The sequence below is a fragment of the Thamnophis elegans genome, chromosome 6, assembly GCF_009769535.1.
Source record: "Thamnophis elegans isolate rThaEle1 chromosome 6, rThaEle1.pri, whole genome shotgun sequence".
Taxonomy (NCBI): domain Eukaryota; kingdom Metazoa; phylum Chordata; class Lepidosauria; order Squamata; family Colubridae; genus Thamnophis; species Thamnophis elegans.
In genome coordinates this window covers 84,389,396-84,404,308 of record NC_045546.1, presented here as the reverse complement: position 1 = coordinate 84,404,308, position 14,913 = coordinate 84,389,396, and the positions used below count along the sequence as shown (strand labels likewise).

The following is a 14,913-nucleotide window of genomic DNA, read 5'->3' as shown; positions in this document are numbered from 1 at the left end:
CCATAGGGTCGGAGCTGCCACCGAGAAGGCTCTCCTCCGCGTAGTTGCCAGTCGGCATTGACCGGCAGATGGAACTCGGAGGAGGCCTAATCGATGAGATCTAATAGGTCGTGTGGAGGTAATTGGCAGTAGGCGGTCTCTCAAGTAGTAGGATAAGAAAGACTACTGTTGTTTTTATCTTGTTGTTTTTATATTCTGTTTTTCTGAGTTTGAGTTTGAGTTTGAGTTTTATTTAGCTTGTATGCCCCCCTACTCCCGGAAGACTCAGGGCGGCTAACAGTAAGAAGGGAAGGGGGGGTACAAAAATAAAACAACAATTAAAATTCAGCAACAGTCATAACATAGGATGGGGCTGGATAATTCAACAGCCCCAGGCCTGCCGGAACAGCCAGGTCTTAGTTGCTTTGCGGAAGGCCGGAAGGGTAGTAAGGGTCCGGATCTCAACGGGGAGATCGTTCCATGTCATTTCCATATAAATCATTACTGAGTTTGTTATGGTGATAGCTAGCTTTTTGTGTATAGTTGAATGCAAAAATGTAGGTACCCACTTAAATTGTACATTCCCATGAATGAACTTCACATAACAAATGTGTGTGGATTACACAGGGGTTCAAAACAAGAAGATAGGGAATGGGTAGGTGCAGAAGTTTGGACAATCTTTCAGCTAGTACTTCGTAATTTCTTATTTTCTGTAGCCAGCTAATAATCTTTCTACTTTGATTTTTTTTCCCTTCAGTTCTTCTTGCACAATTCTAACTTCAAACTGCTTGTATGCCTTCCTGCATGTTTGAGATCTCCCTTCAAATCTTTAATAACATTGTATTCTGAGGATTGTGAAGCCTCTTCCAAAACCTTTCTGAGCCAAGGTGGCGCAGTGGTTAAATGCAGCACTGCAGGCTGACTGCTAGATCAGCAGTTCAGCGGTTCAAATCCCACTGGCTCAGGGTTGACTCAGCCTTCCATCCTTCCGAGGTGGGTAAAATGAGGACCCGGATTGTTGTTGGGGGCAATATGCTGACTCTGTAAACCGCTTAGAGAGGGCTGAAAGCCCTATGAAGCGGTATATAAGTCTACTGTTATTATTGCTATTGCTATTTTTTTTTTGCCCTATAAATACTTCATGGTTGATTTGTAATTAGGTCGTGGATTGTTTGTCTTGCTGAAATATTCAACTTTTGAACTTCAACTTTTTCACTGATTGTGGAACATTGCTGGCATTTGGTTGAATCCATTTCCTTTGCATTTGCACAATATTTCTCTTACTGAAGGCTGCTACATAATCCTTAAAAAAATTACAGCCACCCTTGTGAAATCCTAAAATGTTCCATCCCTTTTTCTCCAAATATAAGTTTTGTGGTCGTGGCAGCACAATTCAATTTTCCTTTATCAGCCCAAAAGAACTTTGTTCCAAAATGTTTTAGGCTTATCGTGTTTTCTTTCCACATACTTCAACTGATGATTTTTCTGATACAGCCGGATGAACATTTCATTTCTGAAAATTCCCACGCAGACCAAGGGCCTTTGAACAACTTCTCTGCTGTCAGCTCAACTCTTCAGCAAGTCATTAACAGTGAACTGGCCATTCTGCTTTGCAGATTTGACTAGATTTCAGGATGTTGTAGCAGGTTTTTCTATGGTTATCTGCTAGCTTCAGAAGAGTCCCATGTGACTTCTATTTCTTAGTAATGTTCTTCATAACTGAAATTTCTAGCTGAAAATGTTTATTTGGCATTTGCATCTTTGTAAGAATGAATTATATTTACTTTCAAATATTTAGATGGTTGCTAAAAGTCCATCGTTTTGAATGACAATTGTAATCTGAAGAGCCAAGGTGGCGCAGTGGTTAAATGCAGCACTGCAGGCTACTTCAGCTGACTGCAGTTCTGCAGTTCGGCTGTTCAAATCTCACCTGCTCAGCCTTCCATCCTTCCAAGGTGGGTAAGGCGGATTGTTGTTGGGGGCAATATGCTGACTCTGTAAACCGCTTAGAGAGGGCTGAAAGCCCTATGAAGTGGTATATAAGTCTAACTGCTATTGCTATTAAAAAGACCAACATTTTCTCCTGTGAAATTGTAATCTTTGAGCTATTTACACACCCAATGAGTCAATTATCTTATTGATAAATTTAAAGAAGGAAAAAGAAACACCGCAGCAACAGTGCTTAAACTAGTCTCCTAAGCATATTTAGTGTTATTTTCTGAATTTATAAACAACTGTGCAAATTAGTAAATATGCATTCAAATTTGGAGAAAAAGTATTGTTTTACTCTGTACCATAGCAAGGTTGTATCAAATTCGGTTTGTAGGAAAACATTGAACATACAATTTCCCCAGGATTTTGCATAAATGTTATAAGCAGGTGTATATGTAATATTATTGTGGAAATGTGAGCTTGTACCTTTAGCACAAACCATTGGTACTGAACCCAGCAGTGACGTGCAGTCAGGGGAGGCAGGAGAGGCACAGCCTCACCACTGTCAATCATGAAAAGGAAAAAAAAATGAAAACAGGAAAAGGCGAGTGCTGAGGTTAGGCTAGCTAGCTGCTGCCACACCATGAATGATTGCCTGTTTAAAAAAGCCTCTAAAAAGCGCCCTCTACTACGAGGCAGGAGAACTGCATGCCTCATCTAGTCTGACTTTTTAGGCGCTTGAGCAGAGTTAAGCGAGGGTTAAAAGCCCAAAAAATCCCAAGGTAGTTGAGGCACGCAGTTCTCCTGCCTCATAGTAGAGGGCACATTTTTTAGGGTTCCACCACAAAACCGCGCTCGACTAAACCACGCCCGACTAAACCGCGTCGCTGATGTCATCAACAGGGTGACAACAGCGCGGAGATGAAAGCATGCTGTAAACCCTAAACCTAAAATTAACCCCTAAACCTAAACCTACCCCCCCTAATCCTAAACCTAACCCTAAACCTAACCCTTAACCTAACCCGAAACCTAACCCTTAACCTAACCCTTAACCTAACCCTAAACCTAATCCTAACCCTTAACCTAACCCTAACCCTAACCCTTAACCTAACTCTAACCCTAACCCTAACCCTAACCCTAACCCTAACCCTAACCCTAACCCTAACCCTAACCCTAACCCTAACCCTAAACCTAAACCTAAACCTAAACCTAAACCTAAACCTAACCCTTAACCTAACCCTAAAGCTAACCTTAAAGCTAACCCTAAACCTAACCCTTACCTTAAGTTGAATCGGCTTGCTTTCAAAGCGCTATTTAAAGCGCCCTTCTTTCTCCGCACTGGCTGTTGTCACCCTGTTGATGACGTCAGTGACACAGTTTAATCGGGTGCGGCTTAGTCGAGCGCAGTTTTGACGGGTCACATTTTTTAGAGGCTTCAACTCTGTCATTCTGTTTAAAGCTGCAGTCACGCTTACTCTTCCTCCTCTCTTTCTCCGTTTCTGATGCCCCCACCCCATGCTCCCTCTTTTCCTTCAAATTTCCTTTTTTTTCTTTTTTCTTTTAATAAATGCAATGCTCAGGCATTCTCTCCTCTCCCGCGACATCCCACTGACTAAAGGGCTTTCTTTCGCCCGCCTGTGCTCACGGCAGAGCTCAGGTGGGCTGCCGCGAGCACAGACAGTGAAAGAAAGTGCTTTAGAATAGAATAGAATAGAATAGAATAGAATAGAATAGAATAGAATAGAATAGAATAGAATAGAATAGAATAGAATAGAATAGAATTTTATTATTTGTATGCCGCCCTTCTCCGGGACGACTCAGGGCGGTGAACAATTCAAACGGGGGAAAAGGGGAACATAAAAACGAAATACAAATAATAAAATAGTCAGTGGGGTGTCGGGGGTGAGGACTGCCTCACCAGCCATAAACCTCACCGCACATCACTGGAACCCAGGCACTGTAAAATAAAATAAAAAAAAGGCATTGCCATGTGAACCACATACCATTTAGGTAACTACATTGCAATGGTGTCCTAACTTTGGATAAACTTTAATATCATTATAGCATTTTAAATGTACACCAACTTTATTTTGATTAATTTGTTACCATCAAAGATGTCATAGAATAATGGCATGGCCTGGATAAAAATGAAGGGCTAGCTACAAAAAAGTGTTAAAAGGTGCCAATATTCACAGTCCGCATTCTACTCCTACTATCTCAGTTTGTAGTAAACAGCTTTACAGTCACATGGCCCATCTCGCATGAGGCTTTACCACAAGTGTTCTTTTATTCAGAGACACAAATATCTCAGCATGGAATCTAATTTTTTTTCACTTCCCCAACTTCTGGATTAGCTTTCTTTTTAACCATCAAATGCAGTGTCTAATTAGACTTGACAGCAGGTGATCTGTAATCAAATACATCGCCATGTTTTAAAAAACTAATGAAAGCTGGGAGGGGGAGTGACTGCAATTGGAACAGGAGAGTGGGAGTGTGGCATTTCCCTTGGTGTTTCATAACAATTTTAGCCTGTTCATTAAAAGCAATTTCAATTTCATCTGCGTTGCTTCTATTTGTCAAAGGGTCATCTGGGTTTGTGTTGGTTTTTATGGGCAAGAGGAGAACCTAAATCATTTAAAGATTAGGTCTACTGATTATACTGAAAAACATGGCATAGCAATTTACTGTGGTTTCCCTTTCTCTTCTGAAGAATATTACCACAACTAATACAGTTACTAATAATGATAACAACAGAATTTGGTACAAGCCAAATATATTGGATTCCAGTCTTATCTTAACATTTTAAATTAATCACCAAGAGTTTCTGAGCTGCAGACATATCTATTTTCCCAATATAAGATTTTGCTCTTTAGAATTTAGATTGTTTAATGTTTCAATAATAATTGCACCTTTTTGTAGTATGCTAGAAACAGAAATAAATACTTTTGTCAACTATCTATTAATATATTGACACAGCCAACAAAGAAGAGTGCCTTTATTAGAAATCTCGGACCAAGATAAGGCAAACTGGTGCCTTCTCCAGATTTGTTAGAATAGAATGCCCATACAATATTTCCTTTAATTTAGTAATGAAATATAAAGTATCATTACTTCTATTCTTTTATATTTCCTGCTTGGCACTGTATCACAACCAAATTGAAAGGGATTTCATAAAGTTGTGAAGTTCAAGCTCAGCCTTAAAAAAACATTATGTCAGTCTGTCAAGAATTTCTATTATATCAATGGTATTTGCAAGTAATTACAAATGCAAGCATTTTGAGGAAGTGATAGAAACTTAGCACATCTATTTGTATCTTTTCAGTCAATAGTTTTTCAGTAAGTACTTTTTAATCTATATTTTCATAGAAGATAGTTTGAGGTACAGTAGCTTCCATGTAGAGTTTTAGGGTTCTTTGCTATATTTCTTGAAATATAGAGAAATATTATACCACTTTGTTACAGGAATCCCTATTACTGTACCTTAATAAGAGCCGAGGTGGTGCAGTGGTTAGAGTGCAGTACTGCAGGCCACTTCAGCTGACTGCTATCTGCAGTTCAGCGGTTCTAATCTCACCGGCTCAGGGTTGACTCAGCCTTCCATCCTTCCGAGGTGGGTAAAATGAGGACCAGGATTGTTGTTGGGGGCAATATGCTGACTCTGTAAACCGCTTAGAGAGGGCTGAAAGCCCTATGAAGCAGTATATAAGTCTAACTGCTATAATAATTAATAATTTAATCTATAATTTATCTATAATGGCCTGTCAGGAAGCGAAGGTCTAACAATCCCCAGGATTCAGTCAGAGACACACTGGGCATATAGGCAGATCTTGACCTGATCAGTCTTTGGATGAAATCATTATCTGAGAAGCCATTGGTGATGTTTTGAGTTCTAAGGAAATAAATATGACTGAAAATTATATTGTTTTCCCAAGATGGGAGGTGTGTGTGGTTAAATTTGAATTTGATGAACATTCCTTAATCTTGCCTGAACCAAATGCAATTTGAATGAAAGCATTTATCACCAATGAAGGCAAATATATGCATCCAAGGATCATGTTGCAGGATCTAATCTGAATCAGTCACAGGTACCAGAGTTTTAATCTTCTGAACTTTTCAGATTCACACTGGAGCCCAGCCTCAGGGATGGGCTGAGGATGGGCTCCAGCACAAGATGAAAGCTCAGAAGACTAAAGTTTTGGGTTCCGGTGACCGATCCAGATTGGATCCTGAAAGCATTTATTTTTATGTACCATGTTCATTTAGATGCAGTACAGCAGTGGGTCTCAACCTTCCCAATGCCGCGACCCTTTAATCCAGTTCCTCATGTTGTGGTGACCCCCAACCATAAAATTATTTTCGTTGCTACTTCATAACTGTAATTTTGCTACTGTTATGAATCGTAATGTAAATATCTGATATGCAGGATGTATTTTCATTATTACAAATTGAACATAACTAAAGCATAGTGATTAATCTGCCAATCTTGGCTTGGGAGAAGATCTGCCAGGCTGGGATTTTCCAGGATAAAATGACTTCTCTGTGGGCTTCCAGCAGCAGTTCGTGGTTTACATGAGTTCCACTTTATTAAGTTTACTTTTTTTACATTCTGTTCCCTCCCCCACCCACCCAGTTTCTTTCTTTCTTTCTTTCTTTCTTTCTTTCTTTCTTTCTTTCTTTCTTTCTTTCTTTCTTTCTTTCTTTCTTTCCATTACCTCCTTCCTTTTCTCCTTTCTTTCTTTCTTTCTTTCTTTTGTCTTTCTTTCCATTCCTCCCTCCCTTTTCTTCTTTTTTCCATTCCCCCCTTCCTTTTCTTTTTGCTTTCTTTCCATTCCTCCCTCCCTCCCTTTTCTTCTTTCTTTCTTTCTTTCTTTCTTTCTTTCTTTCCATTCCCCACTTCCTTCCTCCTTTCTTTCTTTCTTTCTTTCTTTCTTTCTTTCTTTCCATTCTCCCTCCCTTTTCTTTCTTTCTTTCTTTCCATTCCCCCTCCATTTTCTTCTTTATTTCTTTCCATTCCTCCCTCCCTTTTCTTCTTTCTTTCTTTCCTTCCATTCCTCCCTCCCTTTTCTTTCTTTCTTTCTTTCTTTCTTTCTTTCTTTCTTTCTTTCTTTCTTTCTTTCTTTCTTTCTTTCTTTCTTTCTTTCTGTCTTAAAACAGATTAGGAAGTTGCCCTTTAAATGGGATTTTAAATGGAGGCTTAAGCTACATCGAACTGTGCTTCCATCCCAAGTGGAATTCCTTGGGACGGAAGGAATGGGTGGTTGGGGCCTGTCCTCCCCTCTGGCCTCTCCTGCCAACCCTTCCCGGGGCCCCAAAAGCCTCTGAGCTCAGTTTAGCCCACAGGACAGGGGCGGGGGTGGCAAAGGCAGCGTCCAGACCCAAGACAAGCTGCCTGCCTGGGTGAGAGCCCATCCTGCTGGCTGAAGTGGATGGCCCGATTGCCCCGCTGGTCTCCTGCTTTCCGGGCACCTTCAAGCTCCTGGGCTGAAACGGCACCGCCGACCATGCTCACTTCGGACGTCTGTTGGAGCCGAGGCTGATCCGCCACCCAGAAGAACCCGTCTCTCTCCCCCTTCAGTGCCTCGGCCTTTCCCTTGGGTGGAGACTGGGCAGGGCGGCGTCTAGGTTGCGCCCGGAGCTGGGAGGAGGCTGCTTCGCTGCCCGGTGCTCTTCATGCACCTGCCGCTTCAGGACGCACTCCTGAGCATGGGTGATGCCAGTGGAGGTGGATGGTCTTAGGCGACCCCTGTGAAAGGGTTGTTGGACACCCAAAGAGGTCGCGACCCACAGGTTGAGAACCGCTGCTGTACAGCTTCATTTCATTTTGCTTCCTAAATGTTTTCAGATACTTATTATTTGTAGCGTACACATTATGCAGATTATTTCCCCCCTCGATGTTATTGAAATAAGATCTAATAGACTATATAGCAGGGAGAGAGACAGTATATAACAGCTTAGCACAAAGTGTTGTTCTGCAGAGTGAAGGCATTAAAACTAAATCAGCACTACCACAACTACTCTTCTCTCCTATAATCCATCACAAATTTACAGGGCATCGTGAAATATTTTCCACAAATGATGACATTAAGAACTCACATATAGAGCCATCTCTTTTTCTATCTATATATGGATAAAGATTTTTAATTCCTACTCTCATGTAGGTTTAATTACATTCAAATATATTCAAAATTGCAGTCCTTTCAGACAAAAGTTCCAAGTGCAGTTACTTTCAGATATTTTCCACAGAAGACAGATAAACATCAGCTGATTCTGCATTGCTGTATTATGTTTCTAAACAAAAAGGCGATTCTCAAATTATGGCCACAATTGAGCCCAAAATTTCCACTGCTAAGTGAGACCATTGTTAAGTGAGTTGTGTCTCATTTTGCAATCTTTTTTTGCCATAGTTGGTTTAGCAATGGTTTGGAGGTTCTAAAGTATTTAAATAGACATTTGCCCCTCTGATCCTTAGTATGTAAAAATAGCTAAAAATGATCCACTGACTGAAATGATCTACTGACTTAAGATTATGTTTAGTGTTGTGGCCCAGCAGGAGCCATTGGAGCTGACCAGACTCCGACAGCGAGGGGCCCTATGAGTCGGCTCTGGAGGATGTGGAGGACCCAGGACAGGGTTCCGACTCCGAGCAGGGTGCAGAGAGGCTGGTTGGCCACCAGGAAGTGCCTGAGCCTTGGACCAGTAGGGAGGAGACAAGGGAGTGTGTTCCTGACACCAGCAGTGAGTTGTTCTTGGATGCCCGGCACCGAAGAGCTAATAGGCGTAAGGAACAATTACGCAATTACAGGAGGTAATTGCACTCAGCTGGTGGTCATTAGGCTCCTCTCCAGACTATAAAAGGACTGCTTGTGCACACGCCCCTCTTGCAGAAGTCAATGCAGGAACTAATGTCGGAGAACATTATTGTGAGCTTGGCAAGCTGGATTGCTGCCAAGCCTTATCTGTGCTGGATTGCTGCCCAAGCTTGTCTGTGCCGGTTTGCTGCCAAGGACCTGTCTGTCTGTTAATTAAATGCCGTAACTTATCTTTGGCTTGGAGTGTGTGTTAGTGTGGGGCGAGGGGTGTCAGAACAGTTTAGCATGTGCATGTATTAAGTTATAGTTCATGGGGATGCTCCAATGGTCTTAAGAGTGAAAAACTACTAACAACTGAGTATCCGTTCAGATTTTAAAGTTCTTGGCTCTTTTTAGCTACCCAAATACCAGTAAACATTAACTATATTTTATAAAAAATTGCTTTTTCTGGTTACTGGTTGAGTGGTTATAAGCATCGTTTTCTCCTTCCAGCTGCTGAATTATTTTTCTCCTCTTTCACAAGGGTCTATTTATATTTCTCACATCACAAAGTAGGCAAAGGATGCTGCCTTTATCCAGGCAGTCTTGTTTTATGACTAGCAATAATAACCCAGTCGTTCAGCTGTCATAAAGACATTGGAAGTAATGAGACCAAGCAGAGATTTAAATAGATTATAATGGATATTTGGCACATTTCCTGGGTATTTTGTTTTAAAATTCTTTGTTTTCCTGCATTGCTTCCCTGGGAACAGAGTATATTACTTATGTAGTAAATGAGAAGAATGCAGTGTCCTGACTGTGTGACAGGGCTGGCTGATTTCTAAGACCAAATGCAGGTGGATTGTAGGAATCCATCTAGAAATCATCAGCCTTGGAGGAAAAAAAGAAAGAGTAAGTAGGAGAAATCGCTATTGCAGGAGAAAATCAAGGAAGGTGAGCAAATGGGAATTAGCAAACCAAACTTGATTAATGACTTTAATTCTAGATATAGAAACATTGGTGAAGGAGGTAATACACAGTCTGAAGAAAGGTTCCCTAATTTGCTCATTAGGGAACTGATAAATGAACAAAAATAAAGATTAGTCACTGACTTGGAAAAAGACAAACGTGTTTGAAGTCAAGATCAGATCTTTCTAGATTTGATGATGATGATGATGATGATGATGATGATGATGATGATGATGATGATATCTGCAACACTGTCAAATATCCAGATTTGCCTATCCCAGGTCCTTGGGAAGGACTCGATGGGTAGATAAAAAAATCCAAACCAGTTGTAACTTCTGTCTCTACAGTAATTAATAACAATAACAACAACTGTTCAAGTCCTAACCAAAGTTCTAAGAGATGTTAAGGTAACATCTGAGTATATAGACATTATTATTGCTGTTGTTGTTTCAATGCAGGCAGCCTTATTTTTGTGATTTTTCTAGACACTCGGCTATTCTTTGTTTCAATTCTTTTACTTCTTTAGTTAGAAGGCTTTGTGGCTCCTGAGATAGAGGAGAGGGTGGCTGGTTTCCAAATGAAAACAATTGTATATTTCTGTTGAATTCCTGTACTGCCAACTTCCCCTGGTTTGCAATAACATATATTCCCACCATGCAGTTACTGGAATTAAGTTGTTATTGGAAAAAGATGTAGTAAGTAATAACTACACTGTTGAAGAAGTAAATAAGGTGACTAATGACTAAATTCAAACTTTCAGGCTCAGAAGAGAGTGATGCTAGCTAGGCATTGAAAGCTGTTTTGTTCTCCATGATGGGGAGTGGGAGGTGCTACCATCCCGGCTGTTATCAATCCTGATTGGTCCATAGACTCAGAGAAAAGTGTTGCAGGCATGCCTCTACTCCTTTGCCCAGTTTCCTCACAGTCTATCGTCCAATTAGGCTGGTAATTCATTTTTCTCTCTTAGGAGAAAGAGAGAAAATCTTAGGATTTTCAAAAAAAAAACCTATTTTTACTCAGATTAGACTTTAAACTCAATTCTGAATTCAGCCTTTCTAAAGTCTAAAATTTACCTTCACTATGTAAAATCTAAAATTTACCTAAATTAGCATGAGGAGCGAGGAGGGGGCGTTTAACGCATTCCCCTCAGGGGCACCGGATTGCTGGTCCAAAGTACGGATCTGCTTGCCCACGGCGGAGACAATTGGCTTGAAGCAGTGTCCATCTGGTGAGGAAATCTTATTTTTATAAAAGACTGTCCAAAAAAGATTGAAGTTAAATTAAACTGGTAAAAAAAAAGGAAATAAGCGGCAAAATTAAGCTTTATTGGACAGTGTGTTATCTTTTTTCTTATTTTTTTTTTATGGATGGAAGTTTTGTAAACATTTTTTACTTTTTAAAGTGAAACTATTCGATTTTCTTCTTCTATTTCTTTTTTTACCTATGGATTAAATATTTTCCTTTATGTCTACAATACTGGTTGGGATGGATTTTTTCTTTTTATTTTGTTTCACTTAAGAATTTTGTTTCTTCTAAGCCTGAAACATAAAGAAGATATAAAAGGAATATAAAGAGGGTAGTAATCTTAGAAGGAAAAGAAGTTACACTGCCACTTGGGAGTTGGAGGTTGAGACCTGGAAACATTGTTTTTTTTCTTTTTTTCCCTTTGATCATTTTGACCTTGCACTTCAAAGGCTTCAGCTTGTTTACAGAAGAAATAAGGAGAAGAGCATGGGTTGTTTACACAGGTGCTCTTTGGATGCTTGTTGGTAGCTGGAAAGAAGTGAAAACAAAGATTTGTTTTTAAACCAGAGTGGCAGTGTTTACTAATTGGAAGGATGGGGCACGACATCAAAAAGAAACCATAACATTACAACATATTATGTTTGGAATTCAAAAATTATTAGAAACAACAGAGAGAATTGAGAAGAGAAGGGAAAATATTGAAAATATAAATTGTAATGTGGTAAAACCTGATGGAAAAATGGAAGATATCCAGCAAATGGGAAAAGTGGAGGCTAGAGTCCTAAAAACTCAAGGGAAAAATGAACAAAGAGGCAAGATAACCATGGGTATTGACAGTGAACTGAGTGTGGTTGGAAGATGGAAAGAGTGGAACAAGGAAAGGGAAGATAGATGGAAAGGTGCTTTACTCAAGGTATAGAAGAAGAAAAAAGAGAAGAATTGATGGACTTAAGGAGACAAACTTTGACAAAAACACTATTGATAACCAAAGAGCTGATTAAAGAAGCTGATGGAGGGTTTCGAGATTTTACAAGATATGTAACAAGCAACAAATTGCGAAGAGAAGGCCAAACAAATTTGATTAAGGAAATAACCAGAAGACTAATTCCACAAATGGCAAAAGAAATAGGACTACACTATTACTGGAAAGACATGAGTTGACATATGAAAATTAATAATAAAACACTAGTTAAATTTAGTTAAAATTAGAGCATTATGTTAAAAATGTAGTGATAATGGATAAAGTTAGATAAATAATTGATAATGATAACAATGTATACATATGTATTGGTTTGATAAGAGGAAATTTGGTATAAATTTTAAATGGTGAAAAAAGGGGAAAAAGTAAGTTAAACTCAGTCAAACTATTGTTAAATAAATGACTGATAATGATAATAATGTAATAATTTGTATTGGCATGATAAAAGGGAAATTGGATATAAATTAGAAAACAATGATTAAGAAAAGAGATCTAAAATTTTTGTTATTAAACATAATTAATTTTTATTTTGAATGTGTTATAAAGATATAATGTGGCTGGATGATATTGAAAATAGATAAGGGAATGCCATTATGTGGTTTTGTTTTAAATGTTGGAATGTTTCTTATAAAGGGACGTTAAAACAACTATAGTCATATGAAGGATGAAGTATAATGATAGCAATATATATATATATATAAATACGTATAGGTGATGTAAAATATATAACTTGATATGAATCATAGGTGATGATTATGGAAGGGATGCACGAATGTTCTTTGTAACCAATTGGCACACTTTCTACAATTTGTAATGGAAGGTGATTTTAAGGTGTTTGTGTTTATTCAATAGGTAGGTAGGTAGGTAGGTAGGTAGGTAGGTAGGTAGATGTAGATGTAGATGTAGATGTAGATGTAGATGTGGCCCAGCAGGAGCCGTTGGAGCTGCCACCAGACTCCGACAATGAGGGGCCCTATGAGTCGGCTTTGGAGGATGTGGAGGACCCTGGACAGGGTTCCGACCCCGAGCAGGGTGCAGAGAGGTTGGTTGGCCACCAGGAGGTGCCTGAGCCTTGAACAAGTGGGGAGGAGACAAGGGAGAGTGATCTGGACCTCAGCAGTGAGTTGTTCCTGGATGCCCGGCACCAAAGCGCTAATAGGCGTCAGGAAGAGTTGCACAGTTACAGGAGGTAATTGCACTCAGCTGGTGGTCATTTCACAGGGGAGGCAGTCATCCCTTTCGCAGAGGGAAGTTAAAATAATCCCACACTTCCCATAGGCGGCCACCTGTATCACTTTGCATCACAATGGGAATGCATAACAATGGACGCTCAACACTCTTTTGAAATCTGTTTTTTTATATTATTAATGAAACTTGAAAAACATACTTGAACTCCTGGAAAAAAAACCTGCTGGATTGTCATATTGGAGATATTAGCTTCATATAATTCTTGTGCTTTTGAAGGTGCCTATTGCAAAATGTTGAGCCTTCTCTTCAAAATAAATAGCTAAAAGATACCTGTGAGTTCCAGTATATGATTCTATGAAAGATAGCTTGAATTAACCAACTTTCTCATTCCTGCTTTGGTTCAGTAACTTCAGAATCATCCTTTTTCCCCTGGTGATTTCTACACTGCAGTCCCTTATGGCTACAAGCCCACCAGACAGTTGTCAGCAGATGCCCTGTCGTAACTCTCACATGTAGTGCTCAAAAAATTCTCTGTTCACAAGTTCTTAGACCTCAACCAGTAATAATCACTGAACATAATCCAGTGAGACAAAACATCCTACTGCTCAAATAATAAATAATCTTTCTGCTCATCCAGCTGCTGATGCTTAGGCAGCAGAAGGAACATTCTCTTCTACATGGTTTTTTTTTTTAAAAAAAACCTTACCCAGTCAAGTTGAAAAAATATGTTTATGATGATAAGATGGTAAATCTTGGCCATCTGGTGCTGGGAAAAAATATTGTAATAATATATCTAAAAAGAAGGTGATTTGTTTATTGCAAGGAACCTCTAATTATCAGGGTCACATGATGCTATCATCAGGAAAATGCATGCTAATAATATGTTGTATTAGGGGAGAATCTGTAATAATGAAATTTGAGGAAATGATTTAAGAATTCATGCTTTAAAGCACAATGAACTTCAAATTACTAAGTAACAGTTTGTTCCCTAAGTCATTGTTTCTGCAGAAACTGTATTTAGGCCCACTCTGAATTCTCTGTTGTGTGTTTTGTACTAAGGAATTTCATTTCATTTATTTATCTACTTGAGTCTTACCTTTATTATTTTTTTTACAAAAACCCAGGGCACCGATAAAAGAGAATATTTATAGCTCAGGGTTGAAATGAAGGGGTCCTTGGAGGTGAGGTTTTTCTTGCAGACATTTCATTATCCAGAACAGGTAACTTCATCAGTGCTAGTAGAACAATCTAGCACTGGTTATGTTACCTCTTTTGGGTAATGAAATGCCTGCAAGAAAACAACCAAACTTAGGGAGCTCCATGTACCCCTAACTCAAGACAGTTAACATACCCAGTACACACGTTTCCTCCTCCAATTCTCCTCAGAATAACCCTCTGAGTTGGGTTGCACTGAGAGAGACAGTGACGGCCAAGGTTACATGACTGGTTTTTATGGCTAAGTGTTAAAACTTAAAAGACATTTTGGAAAGCAGCTTATTTATTTGTACATTGACTTAGAAAAAAATGGGAATGAAATGGTTAGGTTAGAGTTAGGGTTAAGATGGAGCTCAACCAGTGGTGGGTTTCAAAAATGTTTCAAACCTACTCTGTGGGTGTGGCCTCCTTTGTGGGAGTGGCTTGCCACCCATGTGACCGGATATGAAGATGCCGACGACACTTGTCAGAACCACCTTAAATTACCTCACACACAGCACTGGCCTGCATAAGAATAGGATGTCAACTTGTTTTTTAAAAGGCATCTTTGGTTTGCGTTAAAACAACTTCAACACACGGAATGTTCTGATTGCACCACAAACGCAGTAGTCATCCTTA

The 14,913-nt window shown here is 39.4% G+C and overlaps 1 protein-coding gene across 1 annotated transcript in view; it reads left to right on the top strand.

Annotated features, from left to right (window-relative positions):
- LOC116510360 (cadherin-12-like) overlaps window positions 1-14,913 on the top strand; it is a 161,894-nt gene that overhangs the window by 59,120 nt on the left and 87,861 nt on the right.